Source organism: Phyllobates terribilis, unplaced genomic scaffold (assembly GCF_046119375.1).
Source record: "Phyllobates terribilis strain yellow unplaced genomic scaffold, ASM4611937v1 Scaffold_4__5_contigs__length_816908805, whole genome shotgun sequence".
NCBI classification, from domain to species: Eukaryota; Metazoa; Chordata; class Amphibia; order Anura; family Dendrobatidae; genus Phyllobates; species Phyllobates terribilis.
The window spans coordinates 136247296-136269391 of record NW_027362764.1 but is presented as its reverse complement, the minus strand read 5'-3'; positions in this window follow the sequence as shown (position 1 = coordinate 136269391).

The window sequence follows — 22096 nt, the reverse complement described above, 5'->3', positions numbered from 1 at the left end:
TAGATTGGAAGCTCCTAGGACAGTGTGTGCATTATTCTGCATGCCCTCAGGAGCAGCCTGTATATTATATATTAGATTGTAAGCTCCTAGGACAGGGTGTGCATTATTCTGTATGCCCTCAGGACCAGCCTGTATATTGTATATTAAATTGTAAGCTCCTAGGACAGGGTGTGCATTATTCTGTATGCCCTCAGGAGCAGCCTCTATATTGTATATTAAATTGTAAGCTCCTAGGACAGGGTGTGTATTATTCTGCATGACCTCAGGAGCAGCCTGTATATTATATATTAGATTGTAAGCTCCTAGGACTGGGTGTGCATTATTCTGCATACCTTCAGGAGCAGCCTGCATATTGTATATTAGATTGTAAGCTCCTAGGACAGGGTGTGCATTATTCTGCATGCCTTCAAGAGCAGTCTGTATATTATTTATTAGATTGTAAGCTCCTAGGACAGGGTGTGCATTATTCTGCATGCCTTCAGGAGCAGTCTGTATATTATATATTAGATAGTAAGCTCCTAGGACAGGGTGTGCATTATTCTGCATGCCCTCAGGAGCAGTCTGTATATTGTATATTAGATTGTAAGCTCCTAGGACAGGGTGTGCATTATTCTGCATACCCTCAGGAGCCACCTGTATATTATATATTAGATTGTAAGCTCCTAGGACAGGGTGTGCATTATTCTGCATGCCTTCAAGAGCAGTCTGTATATTATTTATTAGATTGTAAGCTCCTAGGACAGGGTGTGCATTATTCTGCATGCCTTCAGGAGCAGTCTGTATATTATATATTAGATAGTAAGCTCCTAGGACAGGGTGTGCATTATTCTGCATGCCTTCAGGAGCAGCCTGTATATTATATATTAGATTGTAAGCTCCTAGGACAGGGTGTACATTATTCTGTATGCCCTCTGGAGCAGCCTGTATTTTATATATTAGATTGTATGCTCCTAGTACAGGGTGTGCATTATTCAGTATGCCCTCAAGAGCAGCCTGTATATTATATATTAGATTGTAAGCTCCTAGGACAGGGTGTGCATTATTCTGCATGCCCGCAGGAGCAGCCTGTATATTATATCTTAGATTGTAAGCTCCCAGGACAGGATGTGCATTATTCTGCATGCCCTCAGGAGCAGCCTGCATATTGTATATTAGATTGTAAGCTCCTAGGACAGGGTGTGCATTATTCTGCATGCCCTCAGGAGCAGCCTGTATATTATATATCAGATTGTAAGCTCCTAGGACTGTGTATTTATTATTCTGCATGTCCTCAGGAGCAGCCTGTATATTGTATATTAGATTGTAAGCTCCTAGGACAGGGTGTGCATTATTCTGCATGCCCTCAGGAGCAGCTTTTATATTGTATATTAGATTGTAAACTCCTAGGACAGGGTGTACATTATTCTGCATGCCCTCAGGAGCAGCCGGTATATTGTATATTAGATTGTAAACTCCTAGGACAGGGTGTGCATTATTCTGTATATTGTATATTAGATTGTAAGCTCCTAGGACAAGGTGTGCATTATTCTCTATGCTCTCAGGAGCAGCCTGTATATTGTATATTAGATTGTAAGCTCCTAGGACAGGGTGTGCATTATTCTGTATGCCCTCAGGAGCAGCCTGTATATTGTATATTAGATTGTAAACTCCTAGGATAGGGTGTGCATTATTCTGCATGCCCTCAGGAGCAGCCTGCAAATTTTATATTAGATTGTAAGCTCCTAGGACAGGGTGTGCATTATTCTGCATACCTTCAAGAGCAGCCTGTATATTGTATATTAGATTGTAAGCTCCTAGGACAGGGTGTGCATTATTCTGAATGCCTTCAGGAGCAGCCTGTATATTATATATTAGATTATAAGCTGCTTGGACAGGGTGTGCATTATTCTGCATGCCCTCAAGAGCAGCCTGTATATTATATATTAGATTATAAGCTGCTAGGACAGGGTGTACATTATTCTAAATGCCTTCAGGAGCAGCCTGTATACTCTATATTAGATTGTATGCTCCTAGGACAGGGTTTGCATTATTCTGCATGACTTCAGGAGCAGCCTGTATATTGTATATTAGATTGTAAGCTCCTAGGACAGGGTGTGCATTATTCTGCATGCCCTCAGGAGCAGCCTGTATATTATATTTTAGATTGTAAGCTCCTAGGACAGGGTGTACATTATTCTGAATGCCCTCAGGAGCAGCCTGTATATTATATATTAGATTGTTAGCTCCTACGACAGTGTGTGCATTATTCTGCATGCGCTCAGGAGCATCCGGTATCTTATATATTAGATTGTAAACTCCTAGGACAGGGTGTGCATTATTCTACATGCCTTCAGGAGCAGCCTTTATATTGTATATTAGATTGTAAACTCCTCGGACAGGGTGTGCATTATTCTGCATACCTTCAGGAGCAGCCTGTATATTGTATATTAGATTGTAAACTCCTAGGACAGTGTATGTATTATGCTGTATGCCTTCAGGAGCAGCCTGTATATTGTATATTAGATTGTAAGCTCCTAGGACAGGGTGTGCATTATTCTGTATGCCCTCAGGAGCAGTCTGTATATTGTATATTAGATTGTAAGCTCCTAGGACAGGGTGTGAATCATTCTGCATGCCCTCAGGAGCAGGCTGTATACTGTATATTATATTGTAAGCTCCTAGTACAGGGTGTGCATTATTCTGCATGCCTTCAGGAGCAGCCTGTATATTGTATATTAGATTGTAAGCTCCTAGGACACTGTATGCATTATACTGCATGCCTTCAGGAGCAGCCTGTATATTATATATTAGATTATAAGCTGCTAGGACAGGGTGTGCATTATTCTGCATGCCCTTAAGAGCAGCCTGTATATTATATATTAGATTATAACCTGCTAGGACAGGGTATGCATTATTCTGCATTCCTTCAGGAGCAGCCTGTATATTATATATTAGATTGTAAGCTCCTAGGACAGGGTGTGCATTATTCTTCATGCCTTCAGGAGCAGCCTGTATATTGTATATTAGATTGTAAGCTCCTAGGACAGGGTGTGCATTATTCTGCATGCCCTCAGGAGCAGCCTGTATATTATATATTAGATTGTAAGCTCCTAGGACAGGATGTGCATTATTCTGCATGCCTTCAGGAGCAGCCTGTATACTGTATATTAGATTATAAGCTCCTAGGACAGGGTGTGCATTATTCTGCATGCCTTCAGGAGCAGCCTGTATATTGTATATTAGATTGTAAGCTCCTATGACAGGGTGTGCATTATTCTGCATGCCCTCAGGAGCAGTCTGTATATTGTATATTAGATTGTAAGCTCCTAGGACAAGGTGTGCATTATTCTGCATGCCCTCAGGAGCAGCATGTATACGGTATATTATATTGTAAGCTCCTAGGACAGGGTGCGCATTATTCTGTATGCCCTCAGGAGCAGCCTGTATATTATATATTAGATTGTAAGCTCCTAGGACAGGGTGTGCATTATTCTGCATGCCCTCAGTAGCAGCCTGTATATTATATATTAGATTGTAAGCTCCTCGGACAGGGTGTGCATTATTCTGCATGCCCTCAGGAGCAGTCTGTATACTGTATATTAGATTGTAAGCTCCTAGGACAGGGTGTGCATTATTCTGCATGCCCTCAGGAGCAGCCTGTATATTGTATATTAGATTGTAAGCTCCTAGGACAGGGTGTGCATTATTCTGCATGCCGTCAGGAGCAGCCTGTATATTGTATATTAGATTTTAAGCTCCTAGGACAGGGTGTGCATTATTCTGCATGCCCTCAGGAGCAACCTATATATTATATATTAGATTGTAAGCTCCTAGGACAGGGTGTGCATTATTCTGCATGCCTTCAGGAGAAGCCTGTGTATTGTATATTAGATTGTACTCTCCTAGGACAGGGTGTGCATTATTCTGCATGCCTTCAGGAGCAGCCTGTATATTGTATATTAGATTGTAAGCTCCTAGGATAGGGTGTGCATTATTCTGCATGGCCTCAAGAGCAGCCTGTATATGATATATTAGATTGTAAGCTCTTAGGACAGTATGTGCATTATTCTGCATACATTCAAGAGCAGCCTGTATATTATATATTAGATTGTAAGCTCCTAGGACAGGGCATAGATTATTCTCCATGCTCTCAGGAGCAGCCTGTGTATTATATATTAGATTGTAAGCTCCTACGACAGGGTGTACATTATTCTGCATGCCTTCAGGAGCAGCCTGTATATTGTATATTAGATTGTAATCTCCTAGGACAGGGTGTGCATTATTCTGCATGCCCTCAGGAGCAGTCTGTATATTATATATTAGATTGTAAGCTCCTTGGACAGGGTGTGCATTATTCTGCATGCCTTCAGGAGCAGCCTGTATATTATATATTAGATTGTAAGCTCCTAAGACAAGGTGTGCATTATTCTGCATGCCCTCAGGAGCAGCCTGCATATTGTATATTAGATTGTAAGCTCCTAGGACAGGGTGTGCATTATTCTGCATGCCTTCAGCAGCAGTCTGTATATTGTATATTAGATTGTAAGCTCCTAGGACAGGATGTGCATTATTCTGCATGCCCTCAGGAGCAGCCTGTATTTTATATATTAGATTGTAAGCTCATAGGACAGGATGTGCATTATTCTGCATACATTCAGGAGCAGCCTGTGTATTATATATTATATTTTAAGCTCCTAGGACAGGGTGTGCATTATTCTGCATGCTTTCAGGAGCAGCCTGTATACTGTATATTAGATTGTAAGCTCCTAGGACAGGGTGTGCATTATTCTGCATGCCTTCAGGAGCAGCCTGTATATTGTATATTAGATTGTAAGCTCCTAGGACAGGGTGTGCATTATTCTGCATGCCCTCAGGAGCAGTCTGTATATTGTATATTAGATTGTAAGCTCCTAGGACAAGGTGTGCATTATTCTGCATGCCCTCAGGAGCAGCATGTATACTGTATATTATATTGTAAGCTCCTAGGACAGGGTGTGCATTATTCTGTATGCCCTCAGGAGCAGCCTGTATATTATATATTAGATTGTAAGCTCCTAGGACAGGGTGTGCATTATTCTGCATGCCTTCAGGAGCAGCCTGTATATAATATAGTAGATTGTATGCTCCTAGGACAGGGTGTACATTATTCTGTATGCCCTCAGGAGCAGCCTGTATATTGTATATTAGATTGTAAGCTTCTAGGACAGGGTGTGCATTATTCTGCATGCCTTCAGGAGCAGCCTGTATATTGTATATTAGATTGTAAGCTCCTAGGACAGGGTGTGCATTATTCTGCATGCCTTCAGGAGCAGCCTGTATATTGTATATTAGATTGTAAGCTCCTAGGACAGGGTGTGCATTATTCTGCATGCCCTCAGGAGCAACCTGTATATTATATATTAGATTCTAAGCTCCTAGGACAAGGTGTGCATTATTCTGCATGCCTTCAGGAGCATCCTGCATATTGTATATTAGATTGTAAGCTCCTAGGACAGGGTGTACATTATTCTGCATGCTCTCAGGAGCAGTCTGTATATTGTATATTAGATTGTAAGCTCCTAGGACAGGGTGTGCATTATTCTGCATGCCCTCAGGAGCAGTCTGTATATTGTATATTAGATTGTAAGCTCCTAGGACAAGGTGTGCATTTTTCTGCATGCCTTCAGGAGCAGCCTGTATATTGTATATTAGATTGTAAGCTCCTATGACAGGGTGTGCATTATTCTGCATGCCTTCAGGAGCAGCCTGTATATTATATATTAGATTGTAAGCTCCTAGGACAGGGTGTGCATTATTTTGCATGCCCTCAGGAGCAGCCTGTATATTATATATTAGATTGTAAGCTCCTAGGACAGTGTATGCATTATTCTGCATTCCCTCAGGAGCAGCCTGTGTATTGTATATTAGATTGGAAGCTCCTAGGACAGGGTGTTCATTATACTGCATGCCCTCAGGAGCAGCCTGTATACTGTATATTAGATTGTAAGCTGTTAGGACTGGGTGTGCATTATTCTGCATGCCTTCAGTAGCAGTCTGTATATTGTATATTAGATAGCAGGCTCCTAGGACAGGGTGTGCATTATTCTGCATGCCTTCGGGAGCAGCCTGTATATTGTATATTAGATTGTAAGCTCCTAGGACAGGGCATAGATTATTCTCTATGCTCTCAGGAGCAGCCTGTATATTATATATTAGATTATAAGCTCCTAGGACAGGGTGTACATTATTCTGCATGTCTTCAGGAGGAGCCTGTATATTGTATATTAGATTGTAAGCTCCTAGGACTTTGTGTTCATTATTCTGCATGCCTTCAGGAGCAGCCTGTATATAATATATTAGATTGTAAGCTCCTAGGACAGGGTGTACATTATTCTGCATGCCCTCAGGAGCAGCCTGTGTATTATATATTAGATTGTAAGCTCCTAGGACAGGGTGTGCATTATTCTGCAAGCCTTCAGGTGCAGTCTGTATATTCTATATTAGATTGTAAGCTCCTAGGACAGGGTGTGTATTATTCTGCATGCCTACAGTAGCAGCCTGTATATTATATATTAGATTGTAAGCTCCTAGGACAGGGTGTGCATTATTCTGCATGCCCTCAGGAGCAGCCTGTATATTATATATTAGATTGTAAGCTCATAGGACAGGGTGTGCATTAATCTGCATGCCTTCAGGAGCAGCCAGTATATTGTATATTAGATTGTAAGCTCCTAGGACAGGGTGTGCATTATTCTGCATGCCTACAGGAGCAGCCCGTATATTGTATATTAGATTGTAAGCTCCTACGACAGGGTGTGCATTATTCTGCATGCCTTCAGGAGCAGCCGGTATATTGTATATTAGATTGTAAGATCCTAGGACAGGGTGTACATTATTCTGTATGCCCTCAGGAACAGCCTGCATATTGTATATTAGATTGTAAGCTCCTAGGACAGGGTGTACATTATTCTGTATGCCCTCAGGAGCAGCCTGTTTATTGAATATTAGATTGTAAACTCCTAGGACAGGGTGTGCATTATTCTGCATGCCTTCAGGAGCAGCCTGTTTATTGTATATTAGATTGTAAACTCCTAGGACAGGGTGTGCATTATTCTGCATACCCTCAGGAGCAGCCTGTATATTATATATTAGATTGTAAACTCCTAGGACAGGGTGTGCATTATTCTGTATGCCTTCAGGAGCAGCCTGTATATTATATATTAGATTGTAATCTCCTAGAATAGGGTGTACATTATTCTGTATGCCCTCAGGAGCAGCCTGTATATTGTATATAAGATTGTAAGCTCCTATGACAGGGTGGGCATTATTCTGCATGTCTTCAGGAGGAGCCTGTATATTATATATTAGATTGTAATCTCCTAGAATAGGGTGTACATTATTCTTTTTTTCCCCCAGGAGCAGCCTGTTTATTGTATATTAGATTGTAAGGTCCTAGGACAGGGTGTGCATTATTCTGCATGCCCTCAGGAGCAGCCTGTATATTATATATTAGATTGTAAGCTCCTAGGACAGTGTATGCATTATTCTGCATTCCCTCAGGAGCAGCCTGTGTATTATATATTAGATTGTAAGCTCCTAGGACAGGGTGTTCATTATTCTGCATGCCTTCAGGAGCAGTCTGTATATTGTATATTAGATTGAAAGCTTCTTGGACAAGGTGTACATTATTCTGTATGCCCTCAGGAGCAGCCTGTGTATTATATATTAGATTGTTAGCTCCTAGGACAGGGTGTGCATTATTCTGCATGCCCTCAAGAGCAGCCTGTATATTATATATTAGATTGTAATCTCCTAGAATAGGGTGTACATTATTCTGTATGCCCTCAGGAGCAGCCTGTATATTGTATATTAGATTGTAAGCTCCTAGGACAGGGTGTACATTATTCTGAATGCCCTCAGGAGCAGCCTGTGTATTATATATTAGATTGTAAGCTCCTAGGACAGGGTGTGCATTATTCTGCATGCCTTCAGGAGCAGCCTGTATACTGTATATTATATTGTAAGCTGTTAGGACTCGGTGTGCATTATTCTGCATGCCTTCAGGAGCAGTCTGTATATTGTATATTAGATTGTAAGCTCGTAGGACAGGGTGTGCATTATTCTGCATGCCCTCAGGAGCATCCTGTATATTGTATATTAGATTGTAAGCTCCTAGGACAGGGTGTACATTATTCTGCATGCCCTCAGGAGCAGCCTGTATACTGTATATTATATTGTAAGCTGTTAGGACTCGGTGTGCATTATTCTGCATGCCTTCAGGAGCAGTCTGTATATTGTATATTAGATTGAAAGCTCCTAGGACAAGGTTTCCATTATTCTGTATGCCTTCAGGAGCAGCCTGTGTATTATATATTAGATTGTAAGCTCCTAGGACAGGGTGTGCATTATTCTGCATGCCTTCAGGAGCAGCCTGTATATTGTATATTGGATTGTAAGCTCGTAGGACAGGGTGTGCATTAATCTGCATGCCTTCAGGAGCAGCCAGTATATTGTATATTAGATTGTAAGCTCCTAGGACAGGGTGTGCATTATTCTGCATGCCTACAGGAGCAGCCCGTATATTGTATATTAGATTGTAAGCTCCTACGACAGGGTGTGCATTATTCTGCATGCCTTCAGGAGCAGCCGGTATATTGTATATTAGATTGTAAGATCCTAGGACAGGGTGTACATTATTCTGTATGCCCTCAGGAACAGCCTGCATATTGTATATTAGATTGTAAGCTCCTAGGACAGGGTGTGCATTATTCTGCATGCCTTCAGGAGCAGCCTGTTTATTGAATATTAGATTGTAAACTCCTAGGACAGGGTGTGCATTATTCTGCATGCCTTCAGGAGCAGCCTGTTTATTGTATATTAGATTGTAAACTCCTAGGACAGGGTGTGCATTATTCTGCATACCCTCAGGAGCAGCCTGTATATTATATATTAGATTGTAAACTCCTAGGACAGGGTGTGCATTATTCTGTATGCCTTCAGGAGCAGCCTGTATATTATATATTAGATTGTAATCTCCTAGAATAGGGTGTACATTATTCTGTATGCCCTCAGGAGCAGCCTGTATATTGTATATAAGATTGTAAGCTCCTATGACAGGGTGGGCATTATTCTGCATGTCTTCAGGAGGAGCCTGTATATTATATATTAGATTGTAATCTCCTAGAATAGGGTGTACATTATTCTTTTTTTCCCCCAGGAGCAGCCTGTTTATTGTATATTAGATTGTAAGGTCCTAGGACAGGGTGTGCATTATTCTGCATGCCCTCAGGAGCAGCCTGTATATTATATATTAGATTGTAAGCTCCTAGGACAGTGTATGCATTATTCTGCATTCCCTCAGGAGCAGCCTGTGTATTATATATTAGATTGTAAGCTCCTAGGACAGGGTGTTCATTATTCTGCATGCCTTCAGGAGCAGTCTGTATATTGTATATTAGATTGAAAGCTTCTTGGACAAGGTGTACATTATTCTGTATGCCCTCAGGAGCAGCCTGTGTATTATATATTAGATTGTTAGCTCCTAGGACAGGGTGTGCATTATTCTGCATGCCCTCAAGAGCAGCCTGTATATTATATATTAGATTGTAATCTCCTAGAATAGGGTGTACATTATTCTGTATGCCCTCAGGAGCAGCCTGTATATTGTATATTAGATTGTAAGCTCCTAGGACAGGGTGTACATTATTCTGAATGCCCTCAGGAGCAGCCTGTGTATTATATATTAGATTGTAAGCTCCTAGGACAGGGTGTGCATTATTCTGCATGCCTTCAGGAGCAGCCTGTATACTGTATATTATATTGTAAGCTGTTAGGACTCGGTGTGCATTATTCTGCATGCCTTCAGGAGCAGTCTGTATATTGTATATTAGATTGTAAGCTCGTAGGACAGGGTGTGCATTATTCTGCATGCCCTCAGGAGCATCCTGTATATTGTATATTAGATTGTAAGCTCCTAGGACAGGGTGTACATTATTCTGCATGCCCTCAGGAGCAGCCTGTATACTGTATATTATATTGTAAGCTGTTAGGACTCGGTGTGCATTATTCTGCATGCCTTCAGGAGCAGTCTGTATATTGTATATTAGATTGAAAGCTCCTAGGACAAGGTTTCCATTATTCTGTATGCCTTCAGGAGCAGCCTGTGTATTATATATTAGATTGTAAGCTCCTAGGACAGGGTGTGCATTATTCTGCATGCCTTCAGGAGCAGCCTGTATATTGTATATTGGATTGTAAGCTCGTAGGACAGGGTGTGTATTATTCTGCATGCCTTCAGGAGCAGCCCGTATATTGTATATTAGATTGCAATCTCCTAGGACAGGGTGTGCATTATTCTGCATGCCTTCAAGAGCAGCCCGTATATAGTATATTAGATTGCAAGCTCCTAGGACAAGGTGTGCATTATTCTGCATGCCTTCCGGAGCAGCCCGTATATTGTATATTAGATTGTAAACTCCTAGGACGGGGTGTGCATTATTCTGCATGCCTGCAGGAGCAGCCCGTATATTGTATATTAGATTGTAAGCTCCTAGGACAGGGTGTGCATTATTCTGCATGCCTTCAGGAGCAGCCGGTATATTGTATATTAGAGTGCAAGCTCCTAGGACAGGGTGTGCATTATTCTGCATGCCTTCAGTAGCCTCCTGTATATTATATATTAGATTGTAAGCTCCTAGGACAGGGTGTGCATTATTCTGCATGCCTTCAGTAGCAGCATGTATACTATATATTAGATTGTAAGCTCCTAGGACAGGGTGTGCATTATTCTGCATGCCTTCAGGAGAAGCCTGTGTATTGTATATTAGATTGTAAGCTCCTAGAACAGGATGTGCATTATTCTGCATACCTTCAGGAGCAGCCTGTATATTGTATATTAGATTGTAAGCTCCTATGACAGGGTGTGCATTATTCTGCATGCCCTCAGCAGCAGCCTGTATATTATATATTAGATTGTAAGCTCCTAGGACAGGGTGTGCATTATTCTGCATGACCTCAGGAGCAGCCTGTATATTATATATTAGATTGTAAGCTCCTAGGACAGGATGTGCATTATTCTGCATGCCCTCAGGAGCAGCCTGTACATTATATATTAGATTGTAAGCTCCTAGCACAGTGTATGCATTATTCTACATGTCCTCAGGAGCAGCCTGTATATTATATATTAGATTGTAAGCTCCTAGGACAGGGTGTGCATTATTCTGCATGCCTTCAGGAGAAGCCTGTGTATTGTATATTAGATTGTAAGCTCCTAGGACAGGGTGTGCATTATTCTCCATGCCTTCAGGAGCAGCCTGTGTATTATATATTAGATTGTAAGCTCCTAGGACAGGGTGTGCATTATTCTGCATGCCCTCAGGAGCAGCCTGTATATTATATATTAGATTGTAAGCTCCTAGGACAGGATGTGCATTATTCTGCATGTCCTCAGGAGCAGCCTGTATATTGTATATTAGATTGTAAGCTCCTAGGACAGGGTGTGCATTATTCTGCATGCCTTCAGGAGCAGCCTGTATATTGTATATTAGATTGTAAACTCCTAGGACAGGGTGTACATTATTCTGCATGCCCTCAGGGGAAGCATTTATATTGTATATTAGATTGTAAACTCCTAGGACAGGGTGTGCATTATTCTGCATGCCCTCAGGAGCAGCCTTTATATTATATATTAGATTGTAAACTCCTAGGACAGGGTGTGCATTATTCTCTCTGCTCTCAGGAGCAGCCTGTATATTGTATATTAGATTGTAAGCTCCTAGGACAGGGTGTGCATTATTCTGTATGCCCTAAGGAGCCGCCTGTATATTGTATAATAGATTGTAAGCTCCAAGGACAGGGCATAGATTATTCTCTATGCTCTCAGGAGCAGTCTGTATATTATATATTAGATTGTAAGCTCCTAGGACAGGGTGTGCATTATTCTGTATGCCCTCAGGAGAAGTCTGTATATTGTATATTAGATTGTAAACTCTTAGGACAGGGTGTACATTATTCTGCATGCCCTCAGGAGCAGCCTGCATATTGTATATTAGATTGGAAACTCTTAGGACAAGGTGTGCATTATTCTGCATGCCTTCAGGAGCAGCCTGTATATTATATATTAGATTGTAAGCTCCTATGAAAGGGTGTGCATTATTCTGCATGCCTTCAGGAGCAGCCTGTATATTATATATTAGATTGTAATCTCCTAGGACAGGGTGTGCATTATTCTGCATACCTTCAGGAGCAGCCTGTATATTGTATATTAGATTGTAAGCTCCTATGACAGGGTGTGCATTATTCTGCATGCCTTCAGGAGCAGCCTGTATATTATATATTAGATTGTAAACTCCTAGGACAGGGTGTGCATTATTCTACATGCCTTCAGGAGCAGCCTGTATATTGTATATTAGATTGTAAGCTCCTAGGACAGGGTGTGCATTATTCTGCATACCCTCAGGAGCAGTCTGTATATTATATATTAGATTGTAAGCTCCTAGGTCAGGGTGTACATTATTCTGCATGCCTTCAGGAGCAGCCTTTATATTGTATATTAGATTGTAAGCTCCAAGGACAGGGCATAGATTATTCTCTATGCTCTCAGGAGCAGTCTGTATATTGTATATTAGATTGTAAACTCATAGGACAGGGTGTGCATTATTCTGTATGCCCTCAGGAGCAGCCTTTATATTATATATTAGATTGTAAAGTCCTAGGACAGGGTGTGCATTATTCTGCATGCCCTCAGGAGCAGCCTGTATATTATATATTAGATTGTAAGCTCATAGGACAGGGTGTGCTTTGTTCTGCATGCCTTCAGGAGCAGCCCATATATTGTATATTAGATTGCAAGCTCCTTGGACAGGGTGTGCATTATTCTGCATGCCTTCTGGAGCAGCCCGTATATTGTATATTAGATTGTAAGCTCATAGGACAGGGTGTGCATTATTCTGCATGCCTTCAGGAGCAGCCCTTATATTGTATATTAGATTGTAAACTCCTAGGACAGAGTGTGCATTATTCTGCATGCCCTCAGGGGCAGCCTTTATATTGTATATTAGATTGTAAACTCCTAGGACAGGGTGTGCATTATTCTGCATGCCTTCAGGAGCAGCCTTTATATTATATATTAGATTGTAAACTCCTAGGACAGGGTGTGCATTATTCTGTATATTGTTTATTAGATTGTAAGCTCCTAGGACAAGGTGTGCATTATTCTCTCTGCTCTCAGGAGCAGCCTGTATATTGTATATTAGATTGTAAGCTCCTAGGACAGGGTGTGCATTATTCTGTATGCCCTCAGGAGCAGCCTGTATATTGTCTAATAGATTGTAAGCTCCTAGGACAGGGTGTGCATTATTCTGCATGCCTTCAGGAGCAGTCTGTATATTATATATTAGATTGTAAGCTCCTAGGACAGGGTGTTCATTATTCTGTATGCCCTCAGGAGCAGCCTGTATATTGTATATTAGATTGTAAACTCTTAGGACAGGGTGTACATTATTATGCATGCCCTCAGGAGCAGCCTGCATATTGTATATTAGATTGGAAACTCCTAGGACAAGGTGTGCATTATTCTGCATGCCTTCAGGAGCAGCCTGTGTATTATATATTAGATTGTAAGCTCCTATGACAGGGTGTGCATTATTCTGCATGCCTTCAGGAGCAGCCTGTATATTATATATTAGAATGTAATCTCCTAGGACAGGGTGTGCATTATTCTGCATGCCTTCAGGAGCAGCCTGTATATTGTATATGAGATTGTAAGCTCCTAGGACAGGGTGTGCATTATTCTGCATACTTTCAGGAGCAGCCTGTATATTGTATATTAGATTGTAAGCTCCTATGACAGGGTATGCATTATTCTGCATGCCTTCAGGAGCAGCCTGTATATTATATATTAGATTGTAAACTCCTAGGACAGGGTGTGCATTATTCTACATGCCTTCAGGAGCAGCCTGTATATTGTATATTAGATTGTAAGCTCCTAGGACAGGGTGTGCATTATTCTGCATACCCTCAGGAGCAGTCTGTATATTATATATTAGATTGTAAGCTCCTAGGACAGGGTGTACATTATTCTGCATGCCTTCAGGAGCAGCTTTTATATTGTATATTAGATTGTAAACTCCTAGGACAGGGTGTGCATTATTCTGTATGCCCTCAGGAGCAGCCCGTATATTATATATTAGATAGTAAGCTCCTAGGACAGTGTATGTATTATTCTGCATTTCCTCAGGAGCTGCCTGTATATTGTATATTAGATTGTAAGCTCCTAGGACAGGGTGTGCATTATTCTGCATGCCTTCAGGAGCAGCCTGTATATTGTATATTAGATTGTAAACTCCTAGTACAGGGTGTACATTATTCTGCATGCCCTCAGGAGCAGCCTTCATATTGTATATTAGATTGTAAACTCCAAGGACAGGGTGTGCATTATTCTGTATGCCCTCAGGAGCAGCCTTTATATTATATATTAGATTGTAAACTCCTATAACAGGGTGTGCATTATTCTGTATATTGTTCATTAGATTGTAAGCTCCTAGGACAGGGTGTGCATTATTCTCTATGCTCTCAGGAGCAGCCTGTATATTGTATATTAGATTGTAAGCTCCTAGGACAGGGTGTGCATTATTCTGTATGCCCTCAGGAGCAGCCTGTATATTGTATATTAGATTGTAAGCTCCAAGGACAGGGCATAGATTATTCTCTATGCTCTCAGGAGCAGTCTGTATATTGTATATTAGATTGTAAGCTCCTAGGACAGGGTGTGCATTATTCTGTATGCCCTCAGGAGCAGCCTGCATATTGTATATTAGATTAGAAACTCCTAGGACAAGGTGTGCATTATTCTGCATGCCTTCAGGAGCAGCCTGTATATTATATATTAGATTGTAAGCTCCTAGGACAGGGTGTGCATTATTCTGCATGCCTTCAGGAGCAGCCTGCATATTGTATATTAGATTGTAAGCTCCTATGACAGGGTGTGCATTATTCTGCATGCCCTCAGGAGCAGCCTGTATATTATATATTAGATTGTAAGCTCCTAGGACAGGATGTGCATTATTCTGCATACCCTAAGGAGCAGCCTGTATATTGTATATGAGATTGTAAGCTCCTAGGACAGGGTGTGTATTATGCTGCATACCTTCTGGAGCAGCCCGTATATTGTATATTAGATTGTAAGCTCCTATGACAGGGTGTGCATTATTCTGCATGCCTTCAGGAGCAGCCTGTTTATTATATATTAGATTGTAAACTCCTAGGACAGGGTGTGCATTATTCTGCATGCCTTCAGGAGCAGCCTGTATATTGTATATTAGATTGTAAGCTCCTAGGATAGGGTGTGCATTATTCTGCATGCCCTCAGGGGCAGCCTTTATATTGTATATTAGATTGTAAACTCCTAGGACAGGGTGTGCATTATTCTGCATGCCCTCAGGAGCAGCCTTTATATTATATATTAGATTGTAAACTCCTAGGACAGGGTGTGCATTATTCTGTATATTGTTTATTAGATTGTAAGCTCCTAGGACAAGGTGTGCATTATTCTCTCTGCTCTCAGGAGCAGCCTGTATATTGTATATTAGATTGTAAGCTCCTAGGACAGGGTGTACATTATTCTGCATGCTCTCAGGAGCAGTCTGTATATTATATATTAGATTGTAAGCTCCTAGGACAGGGTGTGCATTATTATGTATGCCCTCAGGAGCAGCCTGTATATTGTATATTAGATTGTAAACTCTTAGGACAGGGTGTACATTATTCTGCATGTCCTCAGGAGCAGCCTGCATATTGTATATTAGATTGGAAACTCCTAGGACAAGGTGTGCATTATTCTGCATGCCTTCAGGAGCAGCCTGTATATTATATATTAGATTGTAAGCTCCTATGACAGGGTGTGCATTATTCTGCATGCCTTCAGGAGCAGCCTGTATATTATATATTAGATTGTAATCTCCTAGGACAGGGTATGCATTATTCTGCATACCTTCAGGAGCAGCCTGTATATTGTATATGAGATTGTAAGCTCCTAGGACAGGGTGTGCATTATTCTGCATACCTTCAGGAGCAGCCTGGATATTGTAAATTAGATTGTAAGCTCCTATGACAGGGTGTGCATTATTCTGCATGCCTTCAGGAGCAGCCTGTATATTATATATTAGATTGTAAACTCCTAGGACAGGGTGTGCATTATTCTACATGCCTTCAGGAGCAGCCTGTATATTGTATATTAGATTGTAAGCTGCTAGGACAGGGTGTGCATTATTCTGCATACCCTCAGGAGCAGTCTTTATATTATATATTAGATTGTAAGCTCCTAGGACAGGGTGTACTTTATTCTGCATGCCTTCAGGAGCAGCCTTTATATTGTATATTAGATTGTAAACTCCTAGGACAGGGTGTGCATTATTCTGTATGCCCTCAGGAGCAGCCCGTATATTATATATTAGATAGTAAGCTCCTAGGACAGTGTATGTATTATTCTGCATTTCCTCAGGAGCAGCCTGTATATTGTATATTAGATTGTAAGCTCCTAGGACAGGGTGTGCATTATTCTGCATGCCTTCAGGAGCAGCCTGTATATTGTATATTAGATTGTAAACTCCTAGGACAGGGTGTGCATTATTCTGTATGCCCTCAGGAGCAATCTGTATATTGTATATGAGATTGTAAGCTCCTAGGACAGGGTGTGCATTATTCTGCATACTTTCAGGAGCAGCCTGTATATTGTATATTAGATTGTAAGCTCCTATGACAGGGTATGCATTATTCTGCATGCCTTCAGGAGCAGCCTGTATATTATATATTAGATTGTAAACTCCTAGGACAGGGTGTGCATTATTCTACATGCCTTCAGGAGCAGCCTGTATATTGTATATTAGATTGTAAGCTCCTAGGACAGGGTGTGCATTATTCTGCATACCCTCAGGAGCAGTCTGTATATTATATATTAGATTGTAAGCTCCTAGGACAGGGTGTACATTATTCTGCATGCCTTCAGGAGCAGCTTTTATATTGTATATTAGATTGTAAACTCCTAGGACAGGGTGTGCATTATTCTGTATGCCCTCAGGAGCAGCCCGTATATTATATATTAGATAGTAAGCTCCTAGGACAGTGTATGTATTATTCTGCATTTCCTCAGGAGCTGCCTGTATATTGTATATTAGATTGTAAGCTCCTAGGACAGGGTGTGCATTATTCTGCATGCCTTCAGGAGCAGCCTGTATATTGTATATTAGATTGTAAACTCCTAGTACAGGGTGTACATTATTCTGCATGCCCTCAGGAGCAGCCTTCATATTGTATATTAGATTGTAAACTCCAAGGACAGGGTGTGCATTATTCTGTATGCCCTCAGGAGCAGCCTTTATATTATATATTAGATTGTAAACTCCTATAACAGGGTGTGCATTATTCTGTATATTGTTCATTAGATTGTAAGCTCCTAGGACAGGGTGTGCATTATTCTCTATGCTCTCAGGAGCAGCCTGTATATTGTATATTAGATTGTAAGCTCCTAGGACAGGGTGTGCATTATTCTGTATGCCCTCAGGAGCAGCCTGTATATTGTATATTAGATTGTAAGCTCCAAGGACAGGGCATACATTATTCTCTATGCTCTCAGGAGCAGTCTGTATATTGTATATTGGATTGTAAGCTCCTAGGACAGGGTGTGCATTATTCTGTATGCCCTCAGGAGCAGCCTGCATATTGTATATTAGATTAGAAACTCCTAGGACAAGGTGTGCATTATTCTGCATGCCTTCAGGAGCAGCCTGTATATTATATATTAGATTGTAAGCTCCTAGGACAGGGTGTGCATTATTCTGCATGCCTTCAGGAGCAGCCTGCATATTGTATATTAGATTGTAAGCTCCTATGACAGGGTGTGCATTATTCTGCATGCCCTCAGGAGCAGCCTGTATATTATATATTAGATTGTAAGCTCCTAGGACAGGATGTGCATTATTCTGCATACCCTAAGGAGCAGCCTGTATATTGTATATGAGATTGTAAGCTCCTAGGACAGGGTGTGTATTATGCTGCATACCTTCTGGAGCAGCCCGTATATTGTATATTAGATTGTAAGCTCCTATGACAGGGTGTGCATTATTCTGCATGCCTTCAGGAGCAGCCTGTATATTATATATTAGATTGTAAACTCCTAGGACAGGGTGTGCATTATTCTGCATGCCTTCAGGAGCAGCCTGTATATTGTATATTAGATTGTAAGCTCCTAGGATAGGGTGTGCATTATTCTGCATGCCCTCAGAGGCAGCCTTTATATTGTATATTAGATTGTAAACTCCTAGGACAGGGTGTGCATTATTCTGCATGCCCTCAGGAGCAGCCTTTATATTATATATTAGATTGTAAACTCCTAGGACAGGGTGTGCATTATTCTGTATATTGTTTATTAGATTGTAAGCTCCTAGGACAAGGTGTGCATTATTCTCTCTGCTCTCAGGAGCAGCCTGTATATTGTATATTAGATTGTAAGCTCCTAGGACAGGGTGTACATTATTCTGCATGCTCTCAGGAGCAGTCTGTATATTATATATTAGATTGTAAGCTCCTAGGACAGGGTGTGCATTATTCTGTATGCCCTCAGGAGCAGCCTGTATATTGTATATTAGATTGTAAACTCTTAGGACAGGGTGTACATTATTCTGCATGTCCTCAGGAGCAGCCTGCATATTGTATATTAGATTGGAAACTCCTAGGACAAGGTGTGCATTATTCTGCATGCCTTCAGGAGCAGCCTGTATATTATATATTAGATTGTAAGCTCCTATGACAGGGTGTGCATTATTCTGCATGCCTTCAGGAGCAGCCTGTATATTATATATTAGATTGTAATCTCCTAGGACAGGGTGTGCATTATTCTGCATACCTTCAGGAGCAGCCTGTATATTGTATATGAGATTGTAAGCTCCTAGGACAGGGTGTGCATTATTCTGCATACCTTCAGGAGCAGCCTGGATATTGTATATTAGATTGTAAGCTCCTATGACAGGGTGTGCATTATTCTGCATGCCTTCAGGAGCAGCCTGTATATTATATATTAGATTGTAAACTCCTAGGACAGGGTGTGCATTATTCTACATGCCTTCAGGAGCAGCCTGTATATTGTATATTAGATTGTAAGCTGCTAGGACAGGGTGTGCATTATTCTGCATACCCTCAGGAGCAGTCTGTATATTATATATTAGATTGTAAGCTCCTAGGACAGGGTGTACATTATTCTGCATGCCTTCAGGAGCAGCCTTTATATTGTGTATTAGATTGTAAACTCCTAGGACAGGGTGTGCATTATTCTGTATGCCCTCAGGAGCAGCCCGTATATTATATATTAGATAGTAAGCTCCTAGGACAGTGTATGTATTATTCTGCATTTCCTCAGGAGCAGCCTGTATATTGTATATTAGATTGTAAGCTCCTAGGACAGGGTGTGCATTATTCTGCATGCCTTCAGGAGCAGCCTGTATATTGTATATTAGATTGTAAACTCCTAGGACAGGGTGTACATTATTCTGCATGCCCTCAGGAGCAGCCTTTATATTGTATATTAGATTGTAAACTCCTAGGACAGGGTGTGCATTATTCTGTATGCCCTCAGGAGCAATCTGTATATTGTTTATTAGATTGTAAGCTCCTAGGACAAGGTGTGCATTATTCTCCATGCTCTCAGGAGCAGCCTGTATATTGTATATTAGATGGTAAGCTCCTAGGACAGGGTGTGCATTATTCTGTATGCCCTCAGGAGCAGCCTGTATATTGTATAATAGATTGTAAGCTCCAAGGACAGGGTGTGCATTATTCTCTATGCTCTCAGGAGCAGTCTGTATATTGTATATTAGATTGTAAGCTCCTAGGACAGGGTGTGCATTATTCTGTATGCCCTCAGGAGCAGCCTGTATATTGTATATTAGATTGTAAACTCTTAGGACAGGGTGTACATTATTCTGCATGCCCTCAGGAGCAGCCTGCATATTGTATATTAGATTAGAAACTCCTAGGACAAGGTGTGCATTATTCTGCATGCCTTCAGGAGCAGCCTGTATATTATATATTAGATTGTAAGCTCCTAGGACAGGGTGTGCATTATTCTGCATGCCTTCAGGAGCAGCCTGCATATTGTATATTAGATTGTAAGCTCCTATGACAGGGTGTGCATTATTCTGCATGCCCTCAGGAACAGCCTGTATATTATATATTAGATTGTAAGCTCCTAGGACAGGGTGTGCATTATTCTGCATGCCCTAAGGAGCAGCCTGTATATTGTATATGAGATTGTAAGCTCCTAGGACAGGGTGTGCATTATTCTGCATACCTTCAGGAGCAGCCTGTATATTGTATATTAGATTGTAAGCTCCTATGACAGGGTGTGCATTATTCTGCATGCCTTCAGGAGCAGCCTGTATATTATATATTAGATTGTAAACTCCTAGGACAGGGTGTGCATTATTCTGCATGCCTTCAGGAGCAGCCTCTATATTGTATATTAGATTGTAAGCTCCTAGGATAGGGTGTGCATTATTCTGCATACCCTCAGGAGCAGTCTGTATATTGTATATTAGATTGTAAGCTCCTAGGACAGTGTATGCATTATTCTGCATGCCTTCAGGAGCAACCTGTATATTATATATTAGATTATAAGCTGCTAGGACTGGGTGTGCATTATTCTGCATGCCCTCAAGAGCAGCCTGTATATTATATGTTAGATTATAAGCTGCTAGGACAGGGTGTGCATTATTCTAAATGCCTTCAGGAGCAGCCTGTATACTGTATATTAGATTGTAAGCTCCTAGGACAGGGTTTGCATTATTCTGCATGACTTCAGGAGCAGTCTGTATACTGTATATTAGACTGTAAGCTCCTAGACCAAGGTGTAGATTATTCTGCATGCCTTCAGGAGCAGCCTGCATATTGTATATTTGATTGTAAGCTCCTAGGACAGGGTGTGCATTATTCTGTATGCCTTCAGGAGCAGTCTGTATATTATATATTAGATTGTAATCTCCTAGAATAGGGTGTACATTATTCTGTATGCCCTCAGAAGCAGCCTGTATATTGTATATTAGATTGTAAGCTCCTATGACAGGGTGTGCATTATTCTGCATGTCTTCAGGAGGAGCCTGTATATTGTATATTAGATTGTAAGCTCCTAGGCCAGGTTGTGCATTATTCTGTATGCCTTCAGGAGCAGCCTGTATATTATATATTAGATTGTAAGCTCCTAGGACAGGGTGTGCATTATTCTGCATGCCCTCAGGAGCAGCCTGTATATTATATATTAGATTGTAAGCTCCTAGCACAGTGTATGCATTATTCTGCATGCCCTCAGGAGCAGCCTGTATATTGTATATTAGATTGTAAGCTCCTAGGACAGTGTGTGCATTAAACTGCATGCCCTCAGGAGCAGCCTGTATACTGTATATTATATTGTAAGCTGTTAGGACTGGGTGTGCATTATTCTACATGCCTTCAGGAGCAGTCTGTATATTGTATATTAGATTGAAAGCTCCTAGGACAACGTGTACATTATTCTGTATGCCCTCAGGAGCAGCCTGTGTATTATATATTAGATTGCAAGCTCCTAGGACAGGGTGTGCATTATAATGCATGCCTTCAGGAGCAGCCTGTATATTGTATAATAGACTGTAAGCTCCTAGGACAGGGTGTGCATTCTTCTGCATGCCCTCAGGAGCAGCCTGTATATTATATATTAGATTGTAAGCTCATAGGACAGGGTGTGCTTTGTTCTGCATGCCTTCAGGAGCAGCCCGTATATTGTATATTAGATTGCAAGCTCCTAGGACAGGGTGTGCATTATTCTGCATGCCTTCTGGAGCAGCCCGTATATTGTATATTAGATTGTAAGCTCCTAGGACAGGGTGTGCATTATTCTGCATGCCTTCAGGAGCAGCCCGTATATTGTATATTAGATTGTAAACTCCTAGGACAGGGTGTGCATTATTCTGCATGCCCTCAGGAGCAGCCTGTATATTATATATTAGATTGTAAGCTCCTAGCACAGTGTATGCATTATTCTGCATGTCCTCAGGAGCAGCCTATATATTATATATAAGATTGTAAGCTCCTAGGACAAGGTGTACATTATTCTGCATGC